Source organism: Strix aluco, chromosome 4, assembly GCF_031877795.1.
Source record: "Strix aluco isolate bStrAlu1 chromosome 4, bStrAlu1.hap1, whole genome shotgun sequence".
Classification (NCBI taxonomy): Eukaryota; Metazoa; Chordata; class Aves; order Strigiformes; family Strigidae; genus Strix; species Strix aluco.
This window is the reverse complement of record NC_133934.1, coordinates 99,836,931-99,864,358: the sequence shown is the minus strand read 5'-3', so window position 1 is coordinate 99,864,358 and position 27,428 is coordinate 99,836,931. Positions and strand designations below refer to the sequence as shown.

The window sequence follows — 27,428 nt, the reverse complement described above, 5'->3', positions numbered from 1 at the left end:
CACTCAGCTTTGAACTCAGCAGGAATTATAAACCAGAAGTCAGTGTCTCTCATATATTTGCTACCACAAAGCACTGTACTCCATCTCCCCTTTGCTCTTCCCACTCTGGTCTTTGCTATGATCCTATTATGTTTTTTATAACCTTCAGGTCTTAAGCAAATAATGTGTGTATTGTAGACTCAAACCTATGCAATTACTTTCCCCAAAAAACTCAGTAAACACCAGATTATAAGTTGGGATAAGTAGAAATATGACTACATTTGCAAGGTTTTAGGCCTCAGGTAAATATAAATATATTCATTTTCTTTCCATTACCAATCTATGGAAGTTTTATGAAAAGAACAGATTTTATGTTAATTTTAAACAGAAAAATACTACTTCCACCTCAGGAAGACCCAAGGCCACAGACTATTGAAGGCTTAGAAGCAGTACTAACAGAGTATGCTGGCCACATACAGTCTTCCCCAGCTAAACATCACTGATGATTAGGACTCAGAAACCAGGGTAGGCAGATGAGTGTGTTCTTTCTTATTAACTAGCTGTGATGAGGGAAAACACATATAGGTTCAAGAATTTGAAATTACAGATTTTTATAATTAGTATTATGGATATCTTCACACATCTGCAAGAAGAGCTGAAGTACACAGTAGTTTTCCATAGTTGTAAGAGGTCAGGCATAATATTAATCACTGGGAAAGGTGTAGCACATTCCCCTCCTGCTGCTACCTGCAGAGAGTGTTTACTTGATCTGCATGAGTTGCCCAAAGGTTTTTCTTCTGTCAGTATTTCTCAACTTCTGTTACTCTGGAGGCCTTAGAAGTGCAGTAGGAACAGTAGAAAAAAAGTATATTTTAAACTTACATTGGAAAAGAGGAAGGTGGAGAAAAAATGGTTATCCTACCTGACCAACCAAGGAAGGTAATTTTGTATTGATAAGATCTTTTGAGCAGAGGAGGGGAGGAATGGTTTTCACATATTTGTCTTTCTTTTGAAGATGTCAATTTGGGAACACTGAAATAAATTTTGAGAATTTGGGTACGGATTAGTGTCTAGTCCATGCCTGCTCCTGAACATCTCTTACTTTCCAAAAAGCCCCAGTGGCCACATATTTGTCTTGGTCCTTTATTTGGTGATTGGACATTTACAGGTTCTTTGCTGACTGACCAGAGGCAATGTCTCGGAAACTTTACATGGCAAGTCCTCCATGATAAGAACCTTATGGAGCAAATATAAAATTGTCCCTACTGAAGTAAAACCTCAATGGAATAGCACAAATAGCTGCCTGCTGAGGGCCCATGCAAATATATTTTATACTTCATTATACTACCTGTGAACAGATGAATTTTCCAGATTTTCTTCTACCACCTTTTTATATCCCATGATGATTTTTACAACATATAGTGAGCTATTAATCCTTTCTGATAAGTCAAAAAATTTAAAAGTAAAAAAAAAAAAAATACATAAAGGGCTAATTGAAAGCTACTTCAGTAAGGTAAAGCAGACAGTTCCATGATTGGGCACATCCTGGCCATACTGTGCCAGAGGCCCCTTATCTAAACAAAAAATTTCCCAAGGACTCTCAGGCCATTTAGTTAACAGCAGATAACCACTCAGTGAAGCCCATACACCTCAACTGGATATGAAAATCAATAAATAATATAGGGGATGAAGGGAGAGGGAGATCTAGGTACTTATGAATTGCCCCCACAAAAATTACACAGACAAAAGCTCACTGAGCAAAAGCTGCTTAAGTTAGTCTGTAGGTACACAGGATAAGAGCTGTCTCAGCAATACTCTTCCAGAAAGACACAGTCTGCCTTCAGGAAGGGGCCTGCCTCCAGCTACGTTTAATAGCACTGAAACATCTGTAGAAGTCAGGCTGATATTCTAGTTCTTTCCCAAAGAAGGTTTGGGTCTTCTCTTACACAACTCACACAGAAGTTAAGTATACACAGTGGAACAGCAGGATCCTCTGAGTAAAAAGCGATGACCTTGAAGACAGGTCTCAGAGTACTTTGCCTACAAACAAGAATATAATCTACTACTACCAACATCACTTCTGCATGTTCATGCAGAAAGAATGGCTATTGTTCCTCTGATTCTGCAGCCTTTGAGTTAGACAGATATTCTATGAAAATCCTCAATTGTTCAGCAACATTTTCTGTGATAACTAACTTGAAAGAGATAAATTAATTTTTTCCCCTTTAACAAGTTTTAATTCCAATATAATGACAGGTTTTGTTTATTCAGTGGCTTCTGATATGAATACATAATTTGAATTACACAATGAAGTTCAATATAATCTCCAAAGGAGGCACAGCACATTCGTATTCAATACACTTCTGCAAGTTCTTTATTTCCCTGACCACTAGCCTGAAACTTACTGATGTGTGATTTCTGGTGGAAAACACTGTCTACACAAGTGAAGTGAACATATCTGTCACTGTTGCAAGTCTCAGGCTTAGAAAACATAAGCTAAGACTACTTAGAATACTGAATCTGTAACAATAAATACATAATGATTTTATATTTTTCATACTGCTGCCTGTTTATCTGACATAAAATTGTCTTTTTTCCCTTCCTTCCTTTCTTTTTAAAATCTCTTTTTCACTTTTTATTAAGCCTGGGGGTTGTTCATGCACAATTTTTTTTTTTTTTTTTTTTTTTTTTACAATACAGTCAAGGAGAGCAACACAGTTGATTTCCAGTCTCTGCTACACTTGTTATCTTAGAGCTCATTCACACTATTCAATTCAGACAGCAGTAAGCTCTGAGGTATATTGCAGATTGCTGGAAATAGGTGTTCATTTGCCCATCTGGAACTCCCAAAATACTGAGAATTGCAAACTCTCAGCTGGTAGTTCTCATGTCGCAAACGAGTTCTGAGTAACGAGAGCTTGAGGGTTTGGGACTATGAATAGTGACAGATAAAAGTCTTGGGGAGGCTCTCCTTGAAACAGCCACAAACTGCAATGGGAGCTCTGGTAATTGTATATCAATGTGAGTGTCAGTTATTATAACATAAGGTAAGTAAAATAAGACACTGTGCACATTACAATACCTGGATGAAGATATCTTCTGCAGAATCTACACTTTCTGCTGTGTTATGATCCAGCTTCCCTAGATCAGAAGTTAAAAGGTTGTTGTTTAAATATTACAAAAGGAAAAAAGGCCAGAATATTCCATTTCTTATTTAATAAATATGTGCATTTTCCACACTTTCAGCTTTCCCTCTCAGAATGCATAATGGGTTGTGAAAGTTTTCAGTGACAAAGTTGAACAGCTACTCAGCTAAGAAAACTATATGACAAGATTTGACCCATAGAGGAAACAGAGGTGTTGTATCAAGTCTGTTACACTATGAGAAACCATAGTTTAATTTCCATGTATGTTGATCATCTGGAGAATCAACCTGGGTTGCTAACAATGTGTTACTAAAGTCACAGACGTTCCCTCAGTCTTAAGTAATGCTAGATAAGATAAGCAATATAACTTGAGATGAACATAACCGAAGTAAGTTCTAAGGTAAGCAATAAGATATTATTGAAAATTTGGTAGAAGAAAAACATGTTGCATAGGATGATCTGCTTAAAGTCTTACTTATTTGCTTGAAAAAGTCAACTTTTGCAAAAAAATCTTTCAGCTTTATTAAAAAATAAAGTATTTTTTTAAAAAAAGATAATATTGTGCAAATTAATTGTATATACATATACATAAATACAAAGCAAGAGAATGAGTATATGTATATGTGTGGCTGGGTGGTCAGGTGGGTGTGCTCATAAGTTTTATAAAACTGAAAACCTTTTTCTTTGGTTGCATAACAACAGAGGTTGCCAGTTTTCAGGGCGTTAGTTTTTGTAACAGGAGTGTAAAAGATTTCTAATTTAATTTTCTCATATAAAAATGAAATCCATTTTAAACAGCTTTAGTAAAATAATTCAATGTAAATAAATATAATCGTCCAAATTAGGGGGATAATATTCCTTACGTAGTACAACAGCTTCATGCAGTCAAATATTAGTTTTTCACATTATTGATCTCTATTGTATTAAGATTAAGATTTTATATGTTCTTGCTTTCACAAAACACTGCATAAGATTGTTCTTCAGTGGACAGATCAGTATCCATCAATTATTTATATTAGATGTTAACAAGTTTTTTTTGAGTAAGATGGGATGTCTTTTCACTTCTAAATTCTGATCATATGGGAAACTCTTCCTCAAAAGCACAGAGTGTAATTTGAAAATGTACCTAAATGTACCTAAATTTTAGCTGCCACTCATTAATATGCCCACTAATCTTGGCAGCAAAAGACATGGGAGAAAGCAGAACAATCTAGATGTCTCATGTCTCTTTGTCGTTAAAGCCAATCTCCTGTATATTTTACTTTGTTCTGTGATGTAAAATGCGATGTGTAGCACCAATGAAGTAGAAGTACAGGAAAACCTGAAAAAGAATATCAATGTTTTATGACTATTTCCTTTTGTTTTCTTCTTTGTGCCATAGGAGATTAAATGTTTCCAGCAGCTGTCAGCACTGTGTAAACACAATGGTCACTAATTTAGAAGGTTTTAAGCCAAAAGAAAGCACATGAAAACAAATATGATGATAAAGAAGGAACTGGCTTTTCTTCTTTATCAATTTTGCCTTGATGACAAGCGATGAGTTGCCAGAGGAAAGAGTAGGAGTGTCATAAGCATGTCTATAAAAAGACTTTTTTGCTTATTATCAAAAAATGGAAAACCAGTCTCTTTCTCCTAATTTTTATGTTGCTCACCTATATTTTATCAATGCAGCCACTTAGAAAGACCAATCTACCAATTTAAAACACAACAGACATGGTTATCTACGCCACGGTGTTGAAAATGTTGGTGGGCATTGATCACTGTGTTGAAATTTGTCAGTCACTTGTGTAATTGGACTATCCTGGAATGGCTTCTGAAAAAAGATTTCTTAGCACTTTTATTTTTTTAGTCTCAGTTTGGCTCCCTTGTATTTAGCAGGCTCTAGCTCTTCTTTTACTAATATAAATAGTAACAATATTTCTTACCTCTGAGGAATTGTTTTAAAGTTTTTTTTTTCTGAGTTTAACTTCCTGAATCTGTTCTTAATCCCTTACTAAATGTTGTTGGCAAGTATTAGCCAGTAAGATTAACTGTAATGTGTAGGCTTTTTTTAGTATCTGCAAATAGCTGTGAGTAATCCTCATTTAGGCATGGATCTAATTCACATGTACTTTTCAAACTGAAGAATAGCATTAGAATGAAAATGAGAATATTTGAGAAATTATTTAAATAAAAATTAATTGAAAATTAATATCATTATGTAACCTTATTTTTATGCATATTTTAAATTCTCACTTGAAGGAATGTAGTCAATAGTAGTTCACAGAAGTAACTAAACTAAGACAGTCAGAAAATATATCTGACCTTATGCATTTAAGCTTGTTATAGTTTTTATATATATTATACGCATGTGGAAGGAAGCTATTTCCTAAGTTTTAGCGCAAGTAATAACCATAGGCAAAATTTTTTATCTCAGTGATACAAAAATAAACTTTTAAAATTATCTCAATGGTATCAGCAATAATTATTATTATTGCATTCTTGTCTATCTGCAATAGTCTAAAAGTGTTTTAAGATTAATCATTAATAACAATACATGATAAAACAAGTAATTAAGAGCAAAAAAGGTTATAGTTCATAGTTAAATTGGCTTATTCCTCCTTTAGGAGTTTGATAATCTAGACTCATATCATTACTACTCTTTATTACCTGTTCATAAAGTATTAATTACTGATAGCCTGTGGATCTGAAACATACTGGAGTCACAAAAAAAAAAGAATAATTCCCAAATGATCTATTAATTATTTCTTTCTCCACTGTGTTTGGTTATGACCCAAGAGAAGCTAAAAACAAATACATTTTCAATGTTGCCATTATTTGTGTTCTAAATTTTTCAAGAATAATTTGAAAGTTTTTTAAATACCTGGGCTAATGATCCCTACTTTGCTCTCAAATGTAAATGAGACTTACATCTAATCAAGGTTCAAAATCTTGATTCTTTCTGTAACAGAAAGAATTTGTAATGACATCGTCATTTAATTTCTTTTCCCGAGGATATCAGTTAAGCACCTTTCACCAGATTCAGAACTCATGTAATACTGTATGGTAATTTGAGACTGTGAAATGAATGCCAGACAGCAGAACAGCATGACTGTCTGACGCGTGATCTTTGCTGACTTAAACTTTGTGTAGTCATTTACTGTTGTGCAAAGTGGATACAGGTTGTTACCAAACCAGATTTTTCCACCGATGTTTCTGTGATCCAAGTACACAAGGTAACAGTGATTATAACAGGAGATAGGGAATGTTGCTAAGTGACCAACTAGAACATTTGCTTAAGCATTGTGTGGAGATATGAAAGTTGAACTGTGCATGCATTTCTGTTGTTCAGGCTTTACTGTCCACAGTTTGTTACTTTTTTTATAGTGAAGGGTTCAAGGCAAACCTTGAAATTCCTCAGAGGCATATTGATTCGGCAAGATTTAGCCCACCACTTGGAGAAAATCTGTACATGAGTTAATTAGAAGTAAGGGTTTAGAAAGGGATCACTTGCAGATTGTTTTATACTGTATAAGCAAGACAGTGTGCATATATACTTTGAAATTACTGTGCTCTAGTTAACTGAATTGTGTAGCTATACTAGAATAGATTAAGAAATATATATGAATATGTTTTCATGTAGAATTTAACATTTTGAGACAGTGGCATGTTTACTAAGCAAATAATAAAAAAGGTTCCCCTACTCCTTTTATTTTTTTCCTTGATTGAGATGAAGTCCTAAGCTTTTAAGCACAAAATGAAGAAAGGAAAATGTTCTATCAGCTCTGTATTCTAAAATAGCTAACCGTACTACACAGAACAATCAAATCCACTGTATGCTTTTGAAAATTCAGTATTCTCTCTTTCATATAAATCTGAACTATGAAAATGAGACCAAGTACTGATTGTAGATACCGATGTGTATTAATAAAAAGATGTGATTAAACATTTAAGTAACTGCAGTGTGGGAGAAAACCAGCAAATTCTCTGTTTCTGAATGACTGTTCATAGTACTTGTGGATCCAAGTGTAAATCTACATCACATCTTTGTGCAGCGCAGTATATGAAACCATTTTCAAAGCACTAATAGAAACCCGGATCAAGATACTAATCAGAGGAAAATATAGTCTATATGGATGGGATTTTCACAAGTATTAAAAATTATCTTCAGTTAAAAAAATCGAATATTTAAAAATATTGAGTAAAATACCTTTTGTACAGTTTAGCAATGCTAGTAACACTATTTTTTGCAGGAATACTGTCAACAGAAATCTATTTCACTTTTACCCACTAGGTGGTCATTTTATGTCCATGTAGTGAGTAGACTTAACACAACCAACATATTTCTTAACAAAATCTGCTTTTTCAGCTCACATTACATTAACATAATATTTTTGTCAAGAAAAACCTAAGATTAATATAATTTTTTAAAATACTGAAACACTTGTTAATAAAACAGAAAAATAATCAGATTCAAATTACAGAACTCAATTTACAGTCTTAGAAATTAAATGATTCCCATAGTATTTTTGATACTTTTAATATGCAGAAATCACAATTACAATTGAATTACAATTACTAGTTTAAATTACAATTACTGTATGCTTATATGTTAATGCCAGCTCCTTGTACCTGAGCTGCTTTGTATATAGGAACAAACATTTTGATCTAATACTATAATTTCTATTTCACTACTGCCGGTTTTCAAAGAGATAGACAAGAGAACAAGTTATATTTTTGAGTAAGCAAATGATTTTAAGTTCTAGTGACCTTCAAGCATTTTGTTAATTTGGTGGGACATTTTTCTTTTGAGTTCTGACCAATATGCTTACTATGTGCCAGAACAGGACTGCTAACTTGAGTGAGACTCCTGGAAAAAGTAAATATTGGTGATATTCTGATATGTAGAAAAAGCTGAGCATGGCCATTAGGAATTACCAAGAAGCTTTGAAATGATAGCTCTGGAGTTTCAGCTCCACATCTTGTAGACATCTGTAAGTTTGAGCACATTGTTTTACAGACAGAGTATGGTCCCAGCTAAGTCTCTAATACTACGGTATAATCTTATTGACCTGAAAATTCCTGTAGTATAACAAATCCTTATAAATGAGACTGGGATGATGTAAGTTTCCTTAGGAGAAAGGCATAGCCTTTCCATTCTGGAATGAACAATCATTGGTTCCTTTGTCCCTGAGAAATTTTAACAGGTGCCACATTTAAGGTTTCCTCCTCTGTAATACACTCCTTTGTATTACACCAAGACCTTGCTGTAGCCTTTTCTAAAGGTATTTTACACAGAAATTTTATTGCTATCCTCTGATTAGTTGTGATAATAACCAAACAGTAGATGCCAGTGATCTGCCCTAATCCAAATATAAACCTGTCTGTCAAAAGACTGTTATGAGCTTTTGTGGACATTTAATAACTGCTTGTAATATTTGTGTAAAAGGTAAAGTTAACATACTGTTCACAATCTCTACCACTAATAACCAGTAATATAGTGTCTGCCACTACATGTCATGTACCATGATAATTTCAAAAAGATAACCTGATTTTTAAAAAATCAAGTACCTTTTCATGATAGAAAGTGTGGTACATCAGTAAAACCATTTCAGGCATAGTTTTGTCATTTTCATTTTATTTTCACCATGTATGTTTATTCAACACCACTGGTTTGACTTCGCTGATATGGAGAGTATGGAGAAGAATCAGAAGGCAGTGGCAACAGTGGCTGGGAAAGAAAGAGGCACCCACAGGGACTCACAGGTTCCGAGCACAGGAGGTAGCAGTAAGAGCAATAACAGGGATTCATTTAATATTTTAGATGACTTAACTGTACCAAGCATTCCTACAGTTATTATTAAATCCAAATCTATAATCTAATTACATTACATTAAATTATTTCGGTAAGCAATGAGCAACTCCTGTTTCTTAAGATTGTCTTCCTTGGGTTCTGTCATTTACATGACTGTCCTAGCAAGTCAGTTCCTAGACATCAATACTAATACTTCCCAGGTCAGTCGTGATCCAGTTTTCCCTTTTCACAGCAGAATACATTCAGCAGCTCAAAAACTCCAGTTCATAACCCATCAGTTCCTCTTGCTTATTTCCAGAAAGACTTCAAAGTCTGGACCATACTGTGGATTTCTCTGCTCTCTGGGCCAAAATAAACACCTTATTTCCCACCTTACCTTTCTTTGAATATATATTATTCTAAGTAAAATGATCACTTTTTCTCACCTAACTAGAAAGTATAACATTTCAGTACTTATAGAAAAATTTTCTGTCACGTCATACCTCAGAAAAACTATGATTTGAAAAAATATTCCATGATTTTGAGGGTCACAGACCAAAAATAATCAGCAACATTCATTGCACATTCTCTCTTGTTTGTGACATAACTTTCCTAAAATCATTGGCTACACTTTAAAATGGCTTTGATTCCTGTCATTAAAAATGGTGCCTACCTAAGAGATGAGTACCTATAAATTCATGCACTCTCATATAGATATAGATTTGAATTGTACACTTGAATTAAAGAATGCTCTACATATCAGGAACAATTGAAAATTTGTTCTTCATTATCAAAGAGTGGCTAACTACTGTTACTGCATTTTCTTAAAAGCTGTGGTGGTATTTTTTTCTACTAGCCCTTTCGCTGTGATCATAAAGTTTGTTCCTACCACTACACCTTAGTCAAAAAACATTTGCATACATCTCCTAAGGGGATATGTCCTTATGGACATATTGGATGAATGTGAACTGAAGAATGAACTTCAGTCACCAGGGCTAGGTTACAGACATTATAGTTAAGAACCAATCTCTTATTTTGCAACTTCATATTCAATGTGCTTATATAATGACATGTATTCATCTGAAAGCTCTTCAGTTCTCTCACTATTTATGCATCTTTATATAACTGCAGATGAATAGCAGCTAATCAGAAATATCTGTGTCTGGTTATGTTTACATCTAATGACATGTTCTTTTTCACTTGTTAAGAAAGGGTGAAACTCGTTGCAACCAATAGCTTCATTTAAAAAAAAAAAAGAAAAAAAAGAAAAAAAATTATGGGAAGAGTTTCCATCATCTAATTTAACAAGAGATAAAGATTAAGAAATTTAAGGAATGATAAATGATTAATTAAAGCATATATGATCAAAGATGAAATCTAGAAACCTTTGTCATGGATATCTGCATGCTCCTATCTTTCTTTCCAGGCAAATATTGAGAATTCTGAGATGATCTATAAATCACAGATAATTTTATTAACTAAGTTCTTCAGTGGGGAACTGAACAGTGTGGGGAAACTATCTTAGGGAAGATCCTATAATAGTCTTTTCATGTTCTCTCTTCAGTGAGAAGTGTATTTTATTGTGTCATATTCTGCCCTTACTCTCATTGAGAAGTTCCTTAAACCACAGGCATTCCTGAAACCAGTAGTTCTGAACATATTGTAGGCTAAAAGTTCATTTAATTAAAATAGGATTTGGTCCTAAAAATCTATTCTTTCAAGGTATTGAAGTTATTTGCTAAACATTTAAAACTGGAAAAACTACTTGAGAAATAACAAAACTAGAAACTGAAGTCAACTTTTTCAAGTGTTCCTTGAAAAACTCTGCCCCACAAAAAAAGACCTAGGACTACAATGAGAAGTTGCATGCAAAAAACCATCTCAGACACTCTTATTGTAATTTTAGGAGTAGGATGCTCTGACAGAGAAAGACTCCTGGTTGAGCTGCCCCCATGCCTGCTACCAGCTCTAGCCTGTAGAACTGAGAATCTGCACGGTCCCTAGTCACAAACATGGGATTTGGGCTTATGTACTGAGTGTCTGTGATGAGGTTTTGGTAACGGGGATCTGCAAAGGTGGCCTCTGTGTGAAGAGGTCAGGGGCTGACCCATGTCAGACACAGTCAGTTCAACCTGACTCCAATGGACCCATCACAGGATGCAGCTGAATGTGTGGTGCCTCTGTTAAAACATATTTAAGAAAGGGCAAAAATGCTGAACAGGCAGAGAAGTGAGGGGAAAAAAAAGTGAAAAACCAGTGTGAACACCCAGGTCAGAGAGAAATGAGTGCGAAGGGGTACTCAAGGCAGTGGGAGCAGAGTTTCCCCTGCAGCTTATGGAGAGGACCACACTGGAGCAGATATCCACAGTGCAGCCCATGGAGAACCCCCTGTTGGAGCAGCTGGATATTTTCTGAAGGAGCTTCAGCCCATGGAAAGCCCACACTAGAGCAGAGTTTTTCCTGAAGGACCATGGAGAGGACCCACACTGGAACAGGGGAAAAGTGTGAGGGGGAAGGAGCAGCAGAGAGGAACTGTTACATACTAACTGTTATGTACTAACCCCCACTCCCCATCCCCTCTGCACTGCTCAGAGGGTGCTGGGTAGAGGAATTGGGAAGGAAGGAGTGAGGTGGAGCCTGGAAAAAAGAGGAGGATGGGACAAAAGGTTTTGTTATAATTTCTGATTTTGTTTCTCACCAGCCAAATCTATTTTAATTGGCAATCAAATAATATTCTCCAAATCAAGTGTTTTGTCTGTGATAGCAATAGTAAGGATCTCCCTGTCTTTATTTAATTACCAAGAATTTTCCCCCCTGCGTGTTGAGGAGGGGTAGTAAGGGAGCAGCTGGATAGGTGTCTGTGTTAACCCTCCAAAGATTACCATTCACTTGACATTATTAAAAAACATCATTTGACAGCATCGTCTTGTTCATTCTACTTTTAGGGCCTCCTAAAAATTCTGACACAACTTAAAGCATGTAAATAATTTCATTTGAAGAGGATTGCAGTATTTATAGACTGTAAATCACAGTGCTTTTACAGCACTTTTTTTCAAAATAGGCCTTAACGAAAAAAATCAGATCGTTCTCAGAAAGTCAAACATCCTATTTAGGACAGATCTGTGTTTTCAGCTTCAGTCTGCTCATGAAAGGAGATTTCAGGTGAATATAAAGAATTAAAAAATTATCAGAGTTTATTTTAAGAGACAGCTGAAAATGGCTCCAGTTTAAATTCAGAAATATAACTTAAGTAGGGGTTTGAAATTGGTACTTTTTCTTCTAAGACTGAATCCTGTCTGAAACAAAGACTGCTTATATGGAGACATTGCAGAAGAATATCTATGGGTCTTTATATATTTTATATATCAGATATTTAGATACCTAGATGTTTTCCTTCTCATATTTGAATTTATACTTTCATTTCATGTTTTTAAAATGTATACTTATAGAAAAAAAGGTACTACACAGCAATGTAGTATACATCACTAACAAGATCAAACAGCATAGAAGAAGAAATATAAGGAAATGATTTAGTGTGGATCATATTTGAGGTACAGCATCCTTCCTTAGATAAAAAGCCCATATATTTATCTGAGTTCTAAAGATTGACAGTACTATTTCAGTAAAGTTTATTGTTCATACTAGACCATTACAAAATGTAGTAAGAGATAGAACAGATTTGATTTTGAAGTAGACTTTTTGTGCTTAGAGCATGTGATGAGGGACAATGTTCTGACAGCTCAAGCTTACTCAAGCTTAATGACTGATCTAAATTGGAGCTTGGAGATAAAAGAAATTCTTTAGTGATGCCTCAGTTGTCATTGATTGCCATGAGCAATTTTAAAGCTATTCAAGATGAGAATTGCCAGCTTGGTTCTGAAGGAGGAGAAAGTGATACATAAGATTGGAAGCTGGTGCAAATGTTACTGCATTAAACAACAAAAAAAAAAAAAAAAAAAAAAAAAAGAAGGTTTATATTACTTGTATATGTAGGTGATAATCACAATTACATATAGCATTATACATCAGCAGGGAAAGACATAGTGAGTCTACAGAGTACAATGTAAGCAGTAGCTGTGACAGGAAAGATAAAACTGCAAGGCTGGGCACATTATAAATATCAGCAGCAACAAGATGACTGAAAACAAAATGTTCTAGGCTAAAGACAATCAGGAAGTTAAGTGCAGAGCAGACATTCCTCTTCTGAGTGTTGATCTCAAAAAGTATTTCTCTCTGACAAAATTATCCTTATTCTTGCACTTAGCATAACAAGTTTTCCCTCTAAACTACTCTGATTAGAGCAGCAAGTATTTAAGCCATAATAGTGATAGGACAAGATAAAATCATACTTAGCCATGATTGCCTAGGTGTGGAGAGAAGCATTTCTGCTATCAGTTTGCCTGGTAACGTGTCAGATCATAATAAGGACAGACACTTGTGTTTGGGTGAGAAAGGGCTGTAACTGCTCTGTCCTTTCAGAAGTTTTGAGAGCAGCTGTGTATCTTCAGTATTGCTGTGTCTTCTGAAAAGCTCACTTCAGATTCAAAAACCTGTCTCTTGAGAAGTATATTCAGAGCCAACAGGCATACCTAAGAACATGGGTTTCATGCAGCAAGGAACATCCTCCAGCAATGTTTGGGTCTCTCTAAGGTTTTTAATGTCTTGTTCAGAGAGCAAATTTGGTCTTCAGAGCATCTTCAGAACATCCTTCAAAAGACAATGTAAGTTGTCTTTTGTGCTGATGTAAATGGACTGCCTATTTATGGTGGCATAGATAGTGACTGTGAGCAAAATTTTACTGCAGAAAATGTCTTGCTGATTAGCATGCCTGTCTTGTAATCAAGAAAAGGACTGGGCAGCGTGGGTTTATTTCTAATAATTTTATTAGGTGTGAGATCAAATGTGGTAACATAGGCTTTGTTAATATTTTCAGGCTTGAAAGATACCGCAACACAATTTTAAGGAACCTTATTGACTGTAGTTTATTTTGATTTTTATATTTATTCTATTTTGTATTCTTTTGATTAATTCAGATAAGTAATACTATATGTTAGGTATAACAGTCTACAACTGAAAACCACTGCCATATGCTTTATCTTTGTTGAAAATAAATTAGTTTATTTATATTATTTGGAGATTCCTGCAGAAAGTTTTTTTTGTTTATTGAACTTTTTCTGAGCAAACATCACATTAGTTTTTTGTATCGACCCTTTTTTCTGGCTGTAAACATTTGTGTGGTTGTACTTTATCTCAGAGGTAAATATAATGCCACAGAAAGAACAGTTTCCAAAATGGCTCCAAATTTCACAAATGTTCTAGTTAAAATATTCAGAAGGTATTGAAATTTATTGAGCTAATTTTTTTAGAAAATCAATATTGCCAAAAGAAAAGCCCATGATCTCTGTATACTCAGCATTTATCCTGAAATTTTAATGACATAACTTTAAGATGCTGTATTTTCTTGCTGTGCACAGTTTGATCACTCCCCTGATCACTAAAGGATCAGCTGCACTGGGGAGAATTTTTTCCCTAATTTATTTCCTTCCAAAAAAAAGAGAAAAGGTCAGTACAGTTGTTTGGAAATTTCTATGACTTCTGCAATATAAAAAAGAACATGTCCTAATGAATATGCAGCTTGTTTGCAAATCCTGTGGAGTCCTATGGACTCTTTCTTATCTCTCGCTTTACTTACTATGTGAACTTGGACAATTCCAAGTTCAAATATTTGTTTTCTTGTTTTCTCTGTTCTTTACATAACTGTGAGAAATCAGATCTTTGAGAAGGATGATCATAAGTCTTCTGTCGCCAGAGCAACAGTAATTATCTTCTTAATTGACTGTCTTTGCTATAAATTTAGACTTTGGCAACTTGAAAATTAAATGAAAAAACTACTCAGAAAACTTTAATAAAGCAATTCCACAAACACATGGATTCCCCAGATGAGCTTCAAATAACTGAATTCTTTTACAAAAGATCCATAGAGCTATAGCATCAATATTTAGAATCATTTTAAAAACAAAGGAAACAGTTGAAACATTGATTTCTGAACTCTCAGATATTTATTAGCAAACAAATTACCAGTTTAGACATGTTATTCAACAGTCATTTAGATGTTTAAAGGCATTGCATTTTTGAGACAAAGGAATTCACCTTGTCTTAACATTACTTGTGCTTGAAACCATCACATTATCTTTCTAAATGCCATTCTCTTTATCCCAGCTAGGCCCCTGCTGTTTGTTGACACCCACTGTTTTTCCTTCTAATTACAGTTCCAGTAACTGTAATAGCAGTTTTGGTAGGTCTAGAAGATAATAGCTATTCTTTTTATTTACTAAATTCACTTTGCTACTATGTTTCTCTCTAGTTTTCCATTAGGCATAGTTTTGCATATTTTGCTTCAAGATACCTGTTTTTCTCATGTCGTCACATACTAGAGGAATGGCAGGCATGCGCAGATTTCATGCAATAGGTGGCTTCCCAGCAACTTTTCACTAAGGACATGCAAGTTTTATGGATGTTTTCAGGATTCAACGAAAGCCGTTGCTCTGGATTTCCACAATGGCCAAAACATTTTTGCCTAATTCACCTTTTCATCTATCACAGCACAGGCAAAGCTTACCTGACTGTTCTACAGTGTCAAAGATTTTTTTTTTTCTTTTTAAGATTTGGGATACTAAGTGCCCTCTTTTACTTATTAGGAGTCATTCTATCTTACTCAGACTCCTAATGTTTGCCTAAATTTTAGGCAGCAGCTGAATTAGTTTTTCTGGACTAAACATCTAAATTCTCTACAGAGCCACTCGGGAAAGAAAAGTATCTTTAAAGCCTCTGTAAAGAGTCCTCCTAACTTAGCATCCTAGCCACTGAAAGCACCCACCTCTTGGTGTGCCATCTAGAAATCTTAATCAATTTGAAGTCATTAAGACATATATTATAACTAGTAGATGCAAATCAACTTGTACAACATATAATATTATGCAATACATTTACTTGTTTCAAGAAAGGTTTGCATATCATTTAATTCACATTGCCCTAAAAATTCAAATTTAAATCCAAACCAAATATTTTTCTGTCTTACTTATTATCAAGTAATCACTCTTATTTTTTAAAAAATCTGATCAATTTTTGGCAATATTTTTCCTTTAAATGACTTTTCTCAGATAGATAAGCTAAAATACATCATTCTATTGCTTATGTTCTCCTCCTAAACTAGCTTATTCGTCTTTCATGCAACAAATTTCAACAAAATGCCTTAAAACGGGAAATCATTTACCTTTATTTAGGAATATCCATTTATTAAAAATAAATAGGAAATACTGTTTTGGCATGCCAGAGTTGAAAAACAAGTAATATCTATTGAATTTACTTTAAATTCTGTATCTGATGAGTTTTTATTTTTTTAAGCAGGTGCATTTTACTTTCAAAAGTATACTAAGAAATACTGATATTCATCTACTGGGGCCAAAAAAAGTATAAGAAAAGAAACCCTGTAACTATGAGAATAATATATAATAATTTTGCAAAAGCATGTCCTACATTTACAAATAAAAATATGATTTGTAATCCAGATAAATTATTCCTATAATAACCAGTGGATGTTTTTCTTCCTTTATTCTTATGGTAAATATAGATCACACTTTCCAAGAATCAGAAGATATACACATGTTTTAATTGTGATCAGTCAAAATACGCAAAACCTCTCCAAAGTTATAAATCTTATAATGCCTTGCATGTATGCACTTCACAAAGCACAGCATAGCAAAATATGGTTATAGAGACAGCATAACCTAATATGTTTATCCAAATACCCTTTTTTATCTGTAAAGGATCTAAATAGCAATGATACGTTCCTTTCCTAATATGAAGAACAAGAATAATGTTGAGAAAATAGAATAAATCCACTGGAAAAAGTGTTGGAAACAGTAATATATGTTCTTATCATATCATGAGGCTAATATAATTTGTTATGCTAAATTTAACTTGAATGTTTCTCATTTATTTTAATTAAATAACACTTGAAAAAATGTATGCCAAATGACAAGTAATTTATGCAGTTTGAAGGGTAAAAGAAGATGTTTCCTGTATAATTGCCTACCACTGTCTTCTTAATCTCACCATTGCCCTCTCTCACTCTCTCTTTTTTTTTTTTTTAATGTTTGTGAGGAATAAACTGAGGTTTACAGTTTTGGAGAATTATAATGCCTTAGAACAAATCCAAACTTTAGATTTGATCCTGGGCCATGTGAAAGCCATTTTGGAATCTCCAACTGACTTCAGGAATATTTGCCATTGATAATATTGTTTCTTACAAGCAAATAGTGATTTTTAGAAAAATTTACAAAGTATTTTTTTCTATGAGTTTGTTATTTATCGAAGAGCACAGTATGGTAGGACTATTCTATTGTACACAAGTATTTGCATATCAAAACAATCATTGTGAGCTTCTTCCAGTAGATTAGTAAGAAACATGACTAGACACTTTTTCTGTTTGTTTTCTGATTCTCTTGTCTATGGAAAGATTATCTTGAGTTTTTTATTTTTTTTATTTTCTTTATATAAGTTATCTTAGTTGGAAATTACTGACTGCAGTGCACCATGCAGTTGAGCTGGACTATGTTGATAGTCCTTAACTCTCTGAGGAAATACTTTAATCCAGACCTATCCCACAAAGATATACTTTATCCTTACCACATGTCACAGTATGTCACAGGGTAATGTAGATGTTGAAAACTCCAAGCACTCTTTTTAATATATTGGTCTTTTATTTTGAAATCCATGTAAAGCCAGTGCTGGGAAAGAAGGTAGGCTTTATATTGGCGTTGTGATGACTCCCAGGAAAAAACTGTGGCTCTCCTGCCACAATGTAAGGACTGTTTGTGTTCACCCTGCTTTCATCACTGTCTTCACACTACTTGGCAGCTGGCTTTGATATCTTCTGGACCTTATGTTGTGCCCTGTGATCTAAATACTTTTTTGTGAAGAAGGAAGGAGACCCATGAGCAAACTAACATGTGTGCAGTGTGGAAATTCTGGGTGTTCAGGCCCTGAAATAAAGCACCAAATAAAATTGAGGGGATGGACAATTACATTACTTTGGGCACTCACTGAAGTTAAAATTTTCTGCATACACTGTTATCTCTCCAGGACAACCAAGACGTGGCAAAGACATGAATGAAAAAGGCCAAATTGTTGTCTTCCAGAATGAAGCATTGTGATTTGTGGATGCTACTGCAGAAGAGCTCAGCATCAGCAAGGAAATCTATCAATAATTCTAAACTACTAAAAGTCTCTAGGAGATCTTATCTTCCTTCAGTCTGTATTGCCGGTACCCAGGCCAGGACTGATGAATTTAAGAAGCACTTACCATGACGGCAGATCCAAAACAAATATGTGTTAGGCCCCAGATGCATATTTATACATTTTTTGTCTCTCTGATAGCAAATATAAGTAGTCAAATGAGCCTGTAAGCCTGTATTTCAGATGACAAATTTACATAACTCACATCATTAAAATCTACAAATTGTTGGGAGATTATAAAATCCTCCTTCGAAATGTTCTGTCCCTTATAAAATGAGGATTATTTCTAAGGGTTACCGTAACCATTAAATAATGTAGATTTCTATGAATTTCAAGCTAATACAAATGTCCAGGGCTATACAGGCTCAGAAAAGATTATATAAAAGCAGAAAAATATTCTTGAGCATTTCCAGGTGTTCTAACAGTTCATTGGTTTTTAAAATGCAAAATTCCTATAAAGAAAACATAGTACTTCTATGGGTGGACTTTATTTAAATGCCATTTCACCCTAAGCTCTTTTTAAGTATACATACTACTTAAGAACATTTTACAATACCAAATGTTGAGCTATTCATTAAATTAAATATAAGAATTTGCTTACCCTTGCATTTTCTAAAATGAGTTAAGCTGTAATATATCTTAGTCTAGTACAATAGATACATAAACTACTGAATAATCTAAGTGCCAGCAATGTTAAAGGGTACCCATTTCTTCCTTTCATTTTCAATCACATTCTAAAAGAAAAGAAATTTCAAACAGAGAAAATTATTTAATATGTCAACAACAATGCTGGCAAAATTCTAAAGCAAATAAAACTAAAAAGCATTAGTTTTATAATACTTTTGTTTCCATTATGTAGTCTGCAATATATCTGACCCCTTGTAGCAGCTGTTCTTATACAAGTTTTGGTATGAGAAGAAAAAGTAGATCCCGCAGAGCTGTTATATTTCCCCTGCAAACTCGGTTAAGGAAGTGGACTGACAATAACTGGACTCTCATTCTTTGAATGTGCAGGTCTGTGTAACCTTATTGACTCAGCAAGAAATGCTGTGCCATGAAAAATAAGGGTGTATCACACTGCTTCCCTGCTGCAGTGAAGGAAGAAAGAGAAGAACTGAATGTCTGAGGGGGAAGTGAGGTACAGGGTTTGCAAAAATTGTAACTTATGTACCCCTTTTCCATATTTTTTCCTACAAGTTAAGCTTGTCTCCCTGGGGTCCTTTTTTAGTCAATGGAGGAATATATGGTCCTTCAGAGGGCTGTTCAGAGCATCTAAGTCAGAACTAGAGTATCTCACTAAGCCAGATGCTGTGAACATCCTGCTGAGCAACAGTCTTCCTGCCAGCAGCAATATACTGTGTTGATCTTTGTCCAGACTAGATTGTATGCTCATAACTGAGGGCCCCCTAGATGTTGTTCCAGTCCTTTTTTTCCCAAGAAAAGTATCATATGTCATTGCTGAAGTTTAGAAAGTATGAGTGAAGTCATCTTTCAAGGCCTCATCAACTGACTGATCCAGTGGCCTGTTCTTGTCCTTCCATGTTGTCCTGGTTTTGGCTGGGATAGAGCTATTTTTTTTAATTCCTTCTTAGCAGCTAGAATAGTGCTGTGTTTTGGATTTAGTACAGGGTTTGATATGAGAAGAATGTTGATAATGTACTTATGTTTTTAGTTGTTGCTAAGAAATCAAGGACTTTTCAACTTCTCATGTCGTGCTAGTGCGCATTAACTCTATTCCAGCTGAAACCAGGACAAATGTTCTGCATACTTGCTTATTCTGTCTCCCTTCTGCTACATCTCTTAGCTGTCTCATTTCTAGTTAATGTTTTGCTCCCCAGACCCTCTACTAGTCAGTTATATTAGTTTACCAGTGCACCAATTTTGTCTTATAGGAGAAAAAAGAAGGGAAGATGAAGCTTCCAAACTTAATTTCTTTCCTTTTCCCTACTTTCTTAAAAAGCAATACTAAAAAAAATATGGGTTCTTTAGTTTATCTTACTCTAGGCCTTTTCAAGGAACTTATAGCAATGCCCATAACAATTTGTTCTGTGTTATAAATTAAGGTACACAGCTGTTTTATTTCTGTTTTCGAGTGACAAATACTGGGTCAGCCACTCTCTAAGGCATACAGTTAACCCTCATATTCTGTAGTATAAATAATGGTGCACATCAGGCCTTGTCCTGTAATTTTCACAGATCAAAAATTTCCATGCATATTAATGCACATTTTGGATGTGTGAGAAGTGACAGATTTAGTTTCTCAGGTAAATGGAATAAGCAGCACTTCTTCTGCTATTTTGTGAGGCTTTCAAGGTTATAGGAACACTCTCATTTTAGGTTTCCATTGGGGCAAAACAGATGAGTGGTAATCTGCAGTTTTCAAAATGGAAAGTAAGTTTTTTTTAAAGTAACTTTTTTTTTTAAAGTGGTGATTGAGCTGAATGGTATTCTTAAATTGGTTCTTAATTTAATAGACAGTTCCTAAGGGAGGGTTTAAAAGAAGAAAGAGATCAGTTATTAGCTGAAAACAGAACACAGAAAAAGAAAGAGGAACTGAATAAGCACCGAAGGACATGGACTTATGATTATACTATACGTGGGCTTTCTTATTTCTAGTTTTGATTTAATGCTATAAAGATAACTTTTTTTTTTTTTTTTTTTAGGTTCAGCTAAAGAAAAGGAATAGAATTGGGATAGGTGATAATAGACTTAGAAGTGGTTTAATACAAAGCTACAACTGCAAAAACCATCTAGTCCTGGATATACAGCAATTCAGGACTTAACATATGCAAGAAATTCAAAGAAACCATTAGTTCAACATAATACAAATGCAAAATAAATTTTATAAGCCCCACAACAAATGTTGGTTTGGAAAAGCTAAAAGAATGGGTAAGACAAATTATAAGAGAAAGAAAGATTCAGTTAAGTAGATTAGCAGGCATTATAAGGGAAACTGTTAGTCTTAAAACCTTTTTTTCTTAAGCATAGCCTATTGCAAACATCTGCAGTTTTGGGCTAAAATTCCAAAATATAATGTGAAGCCAAATAGAATAAAGTGACTGAAAAAAATTATGAATAATTTAGCTGGTGGTAGAAATAAAATCTCCTGCACTCAGTAAAGTACAAATGTAAAATAACAGATGCTCAGAATCTTTCCTCTTTTTGTAGACTAAAGTTGTATATAGGACACCTTTACTAGAACAAACATGAGTCTGTTTGCAATAGTTTTCAAGCTAGCTCAAACTTTATTTAGTCACATACTTCATCCCTGCTCCAGTGAAGTCAGTTGGAGCTTTGTCCTTGAGTTTGACAGAGGCAAGGTAAGACTTAAGTTTATAACTTTATCTTGTAGATGGCATTATAGCTTGTTTACTCACTCTCTACCCACAAAATAAACACTGATGCCAGTAAGCATTCTTAAATTAAATAATTGCTTTCCATGGGGGAAAATTTGTGTTGTTTCCTTAAATCTGACAAGCACTTGGATAAAATATCCACTTTTTTTTTTCTTTATATGTTCCTAAGATGCCCTGAATAAAATTGAACAGCTTGGCAAACTGGAGTAGCTCAGAATATTTATTTTACTTTGTTTTCCTCTCAAAAATATCTATCAACACATTTTTCAGGGAATTAAGTATAAAAACCTTGCTGGAATTTCACATAATATTCTAGACACTCAAAAAATGTAAAATGAATGTTAATACAGCAACATATCTCTTGTGTATGTGTATGTTTGTGTGTGTTCATCCCTAAAAATACACATGCCTGCAAATAGGCATATATTTTTGCTATATGAAATGTAGAATTTTTAAAACACTTATAAAATGAGTAGCATAGCAGTTTTTCTCCACTTTCTTCAATCACACCTCGCTGTCACTAGCTTCTGCTCCAGCCTCAGGGTTCATCACTGCCTCCTTACTTTCTCCCTTTATTTCTTTGTTTCACAGTGTTATGAGAAGCTCCAGCAACGTTGGCCAAATGCCCAAACCAATAATCTAAGTTGAAATCTGTTGTCTTAGTCTAGTCTAAAACTATAGGGATGTCTCAGCACCATGCTCCTTGGGGCTTGTGATTCCCTATAAACATAGTCCAGCATGAGTCAAGATGGCCTATCACAGAGCCAGGAACGATCGAGAAGAGATTATCACCTGGGCTCCAAACCATGCTGTGTCTTGTCTGGAACATAATTATACTTCAGTACTGACACCGATTGCACTGTTTAAGGACTGCTTAAAAAGATGCAGTAAAAAACAAACGTTTTCTTTTCTTGTATTTTTGAATAACTCAGCCACAGTAATGTTACCATAAATTTTAACTATATACCATGATATTGCAAGCATCTTATATTTTATGTTAAATAAAAAACATTTAAATAAATAAACTGTACATTCATTTTAGTGTCAGGTTTTTTTCATAATTTCCTTATTACTCTTATGTACTGAAAAACTTGAAGAACAGAACATGCTTAAAGAATGTAAATGTGATGTTCAGTGCAGTGTCATGTGGATTATTTAACAGAACCAATGTACTGCTATTGTAATAAAAGCATCTGACCTCTTAACGCTGAATTTGTTTCTGTCTCAGTGAGCATGAACCATTATTTTTGCTTAGTCTTTGTTATATTCCTCAGAAGTAACTAAAAAGCAATGCTTACCCTAAAAATACTGTATCTACTGTTTTCTTTCACTTCCAAGAACTTCTCTTATAAATCCTCCTCCAAGCACTGTCTCAATGCTCCAAGGGGGAACACTCTAAAAGATATAGAATGCAAGACATGGACAGCATCTCAAACAATGTGTATTGTGTCAAGGTTTTGCACTCTGAAATTTTGTATTGTTACAGTGACTACTACGTAACTCATTCTATCTGCTGATTCAGAGAAGGTACCTCAGAACTATGCAGTAAGACAGAGACACTGATATGCAGGGTTTTTTCTTTTCTTTTTTTTAAAAAAAAATCAAATATTTCTGTATATGAAAGCTAACTTAAAAATTATTAAAATTATATTTTAAATTTCAAAGAATGCCAGATCAAACTAAATCATGAAGATTCTTGCATTAATTCTTTATTTCCAGTTACAATAAAGAAGAGGGAGGAAGATACAGTGAAACTCAAGAGTTGGAGCAGAAAAGCCCTTGATACAGTTGCGCAAATATTTTACTAGAGGCCAAGATATTTGAATTCTCCCTTGGTGGAACTAAGTTGGGCTACTAAAGGTGTACAAATTTCTTCTCCTTGCTAAAGGACCAAAAGGGACGGGTGATATTTGCAGGGCTGACACTTGCAGAGTTCCTTCTGAGAAACCAGACTTCCATTGTGTTTTGGATCTCCTGGTGATGGTGGCGGTGGATGCTGAGGAAATCTAATTCCACATGGGTTGGTAGATGGAGGGAATCTCACCTTGTCCACTTTCAGACATCCACCAGTGTTTGGTTGGACTCCAGAACCATGATCAGTAAGAAAAACTCTCCCCCTTCTTAAAGGCAGATATAGACCCAAGTTTCAGTGTATGTACATATAATCCAAAAGACTTCATTGCCCAGGAATCACTTTCCAGTAATGCAGTAGGGCAGCAATTGCACTTAGCAACAGCAAGTTGTAATCAAAGGACAGCTGTTCACATCAGTCCATGAAATCATTCTTCCCCTCCCTCCACCCCTCTCCTCAACCCATTCAATTCATATCCCTGCTACTCTAAAACAATCACTTATTATGAGATCTAAGTGCCATATTAATGATTTAGGGTTTTTAGGGACTTCACTCTCTTATGCCAAACTCTGTCAATAACTAAAAGGCAGGTGTCTTTTAAATGCTGGGTCTCAAATGATGAAAGGTTTGTGAAAAGTAATCTCTCATGCCTGGCTTATATGTAACACTGTAGAAGATAGCTGGGCCTCAGCCTCAGCCTGATATTTCTTGAGACCTCTCCTCAGTGACCATATTGCTTTCTGGATCTCCACAAGTATGGCAGGGGTATGAAGTTGCAGAACAGCTATATCCTAACTGCAGCAGGGAATTGTGACAGGGATGATGAATGAGTGAATTGCACAAGAAGGGAGAAAATGCAGAGTGAGAGTGGTGTTGGGTATAAAATGAGACTAGCCTAAAAGGGAGATGCCTCATCAAACAAAAGGACTTAACAGTCTAAAGTGCTGCCTTCTGATATAAGGATGTTAACTGTGTGGCCATGTGACAACACCACTACAATACAAGGGGGGCATATGGCATGGGGGGATCAGAATGCATCTAATACATTTTTTCTTGGAAAATAAGAGGAGAATAACTTAGAATATTGCCCACACTGATAACAGTAACTTGATTGGGTAGTAAAAAAATTATTTTCCATAATTACTTATGGTACAGTAGTTATAATTAGGAGACAGAAAAATTCATATTATCCAATAAATATTCAGAACATGAAACATGCATCTGATGCATTCTCTACCATTACTGCATTCCTGATCCATTTTCAGTTGCTGTGTATCAGTGTAGGTCCACTGACGTTTAAGGACGCAGACAGAAGTATTCCAGGTAAAGAGCTTTCCCTGTAGTTTGTAACACTTAAAAGAAGTTACATTCTGTCACTCTGTCAAATATAATTTAGATGCTAGGAAGAAACAGAACATAGGTCAAATATTTTAAAATATAAATTCTCATATAAACTTTATTATACCTTCTCTATGAGGTATTTTTAGAAAGTTTAAACTAATAATGGAGCTTTGATAGCTCACGTTGACGGAAGTGGGTGCAGGAGTGACCACACGAACAACTCAGCTGACAGATCCAAGAGGGCAGTTATTCTCAGAAGAGAGATGCTGACTAATGCACGTGAGAGGGAAACTGGTGAAGCAAACATAGATGAAAAAGACATATGTGTATATCCTTATACTGGTATAAAGCCTGAATTTAGGCTAATTGAAACCTCACTAAGATGATTTAAACTAACCTGTCTGGCTTCATTGTGAAATGGATCAGGAGTGTTCACACAATCTGCTAATGATGTCCAACTATTAATCCACTTGAGCTGACAGGTCAGAATCAACCAATTTTGAACTACACTGTATTAGTGGAGAACTCCAAATCCTTGTGGATTGACTTAATTGGATAAAAACACTGTATCAGATGTTCTGGGAGCAATTTCTTAGACCTCAGTGAATCACAAGGCACAGGCAACATGGGCAAAAGCAGCTATCAAATTGAAGAACATTATATAGCTATTAAAAATAATTTGTTTACTCTGCACAGACAAATCCTATTGCCGAAAGATACTTCTTTTTGTGCCTGGTACTTCAAATATAGGTTATATTTTGATTTTTTAGTGACCAGGCCTAAAGATTATTTATTGCAAGGGTTTCCTTTTGCAAGTAATTAAGGATAAAACAACATCTAAGTAACAAATTAGTTCTTGACTAATGAATCTTCTCAAGGGAGCAAAATCATGTGAAGAGATGTATCTACATAAAGATTACACAAAATCTGCAATGCACATACAGATCAAAAAAGGGAACAGGATTTTGCCTTGTCATCTGTAACATGAAATTTGTAAACTCATTAATTCAAAGTTAATCATGAGCACACACACCAAGAAAAAATAAATCAAACAATATGTAGCATTTATTTTAAATTGTCCTAAAAAATTTGTGGAGGTAATGTCTTATTTTTAAATATGAGTCCACAATAGCAGCAATGAATCTGTGTATTAATTCATATACTGTATATAAATTCACTTAATCATCTGAAGTTTCATGGACAGGCTTAGATGAGGTCTTCAATTAAGAGCATTTATACAATTACTGTAGATGCCATTTTACTTGAAGGAACAAAACCAGAATAAGGAATGTAGCAGTCCTACTGTCACAGCCCTGCCTGTCCCTGACCAGCCCCCAGGACCCATGGGGGGACACAGGGTAGGACTCCCCCCAACCTGCCCATGGGCCAGGACCCTGTTGTGATTTGAACCCAGAGGGCAACTGAGCATCATTCGTTCACTCACTCCTTCCCCTTCAGCTCTGGCAAGGAGATAAATGAATCAAAAGGCTCAGGAATGGAGATAAGGACAGAGCGGGGTCACCCACCCATTAATGGTCACAGGCAAAAGACAGGCTCATTAGGGGAAGAAAAAGGATGTCACCTTAATTCAAAACACTAATGATAATGACACTTAACGAGACAGTGAGAAGTGTTATCATTTCTTAAAAACACCTCCCCCACCCCTCCCTTCTTCCCAGGATCAATTTTGTTCCCGATATTTCTACCTCCTGCCCCAGCGGCACAGGGGCAGGGGATGGGGGTGCAGTCAGTCCTGCCGTTTCTTCCTCCAAGGTGGGGGAAAGCACTCTCTGCATTCTTCTGCCTGGTCCACATGGCATCCCTCTCATGGGAGACAGTCCTCCACAAGCTCTCTCCACCATGAGTCCTCCCCCTGGGATGCATCCTTCTCGAGATGCTCCGGCATTGGTCACCTCCACGTGTTGCAGTCCTCCCAGCACTGAACTACAGCAGCAGGGCTTCTCCTTCCCACAGAGTCCTGGGGATCCTCCACAGGCCGCAGACAAATCTCTGCTCCCCCAGTGACCTCCATGGATGGCAGGGAGGGCAGCCCTGCCATCTCACCACAGGATTCAGGGGGTTCTCTGCTCCAGCACACCTCCCCCGCTTCCTCATCATTACTTCCACTGACCTCAGTGTTCCTATAGGTATCCTTCTTGTAATACCTCCTCACAAGTCATCCCACCCCCCTCTCTGGTTGACCTTCTTAAATACCTTATTGCAGAGGCGCGGCCACCATCACTATTTGGCTCAGCCTTGGCAAGAGGTGGGTCTGATTTGGAAGCCAGGGGAGGTATCGAGAAGTTTCTCACAGGGGCCACTGCCGTAGCCATTTGCCCTGCTATCAAAAACCCTGCCACACAAACACAGCACCATGTCAGTCCCCTGGGACTGACACACATCATGTCAGACACACACCATGTCAGTCCCCTGGGGCTCCCCCATCCACAGCCCGGGACCTCATGTCAGCCCCCAGGGCCATCAGCCCCTGACCAGCGATGTCGCAGCAGGGCCGTCTCCAGTTCCCCACAGCCTTACTCTGCCTGGCCATGGGCCTTACCGAGCTGGGCCCAGCCTAGGTCCCCATGGAGGTGTCTGATGCCTGGGGCTGGGTCTGCCTTGTGCCCCCCGCTGCCCTGCTCCTGGCTGGAGGGTGGAACGGGCCCTGGCTGCCAGGTCCTGCC

At 35.8% G+C, this 27,428-nt stretch overlaps 1 long non-coding RNA gene across 2 annotated transcripts in view; it reads right to left on the bottom strand.

Annotated features, from left to right (window-relative positions):
• Window positions 1–27,428, bottom strand: part of LOC141923414 (uncharacterized) — a 69,479-nt gene that overhangs the window by 11,492 nt on the left and 30,559 nt on the right. For both annotated transcript variants that reach the window (XR_012623290.1, XR_012623288.1), the window contains exon 3: window positions 3,062–3,120. This is a non-coding gene — a long non-coding RNA (uncharacterized LOC141923414). The remainder of the gene's footprint in view (window positions 1–3,061; window positions 3,121–27,428) is intronic.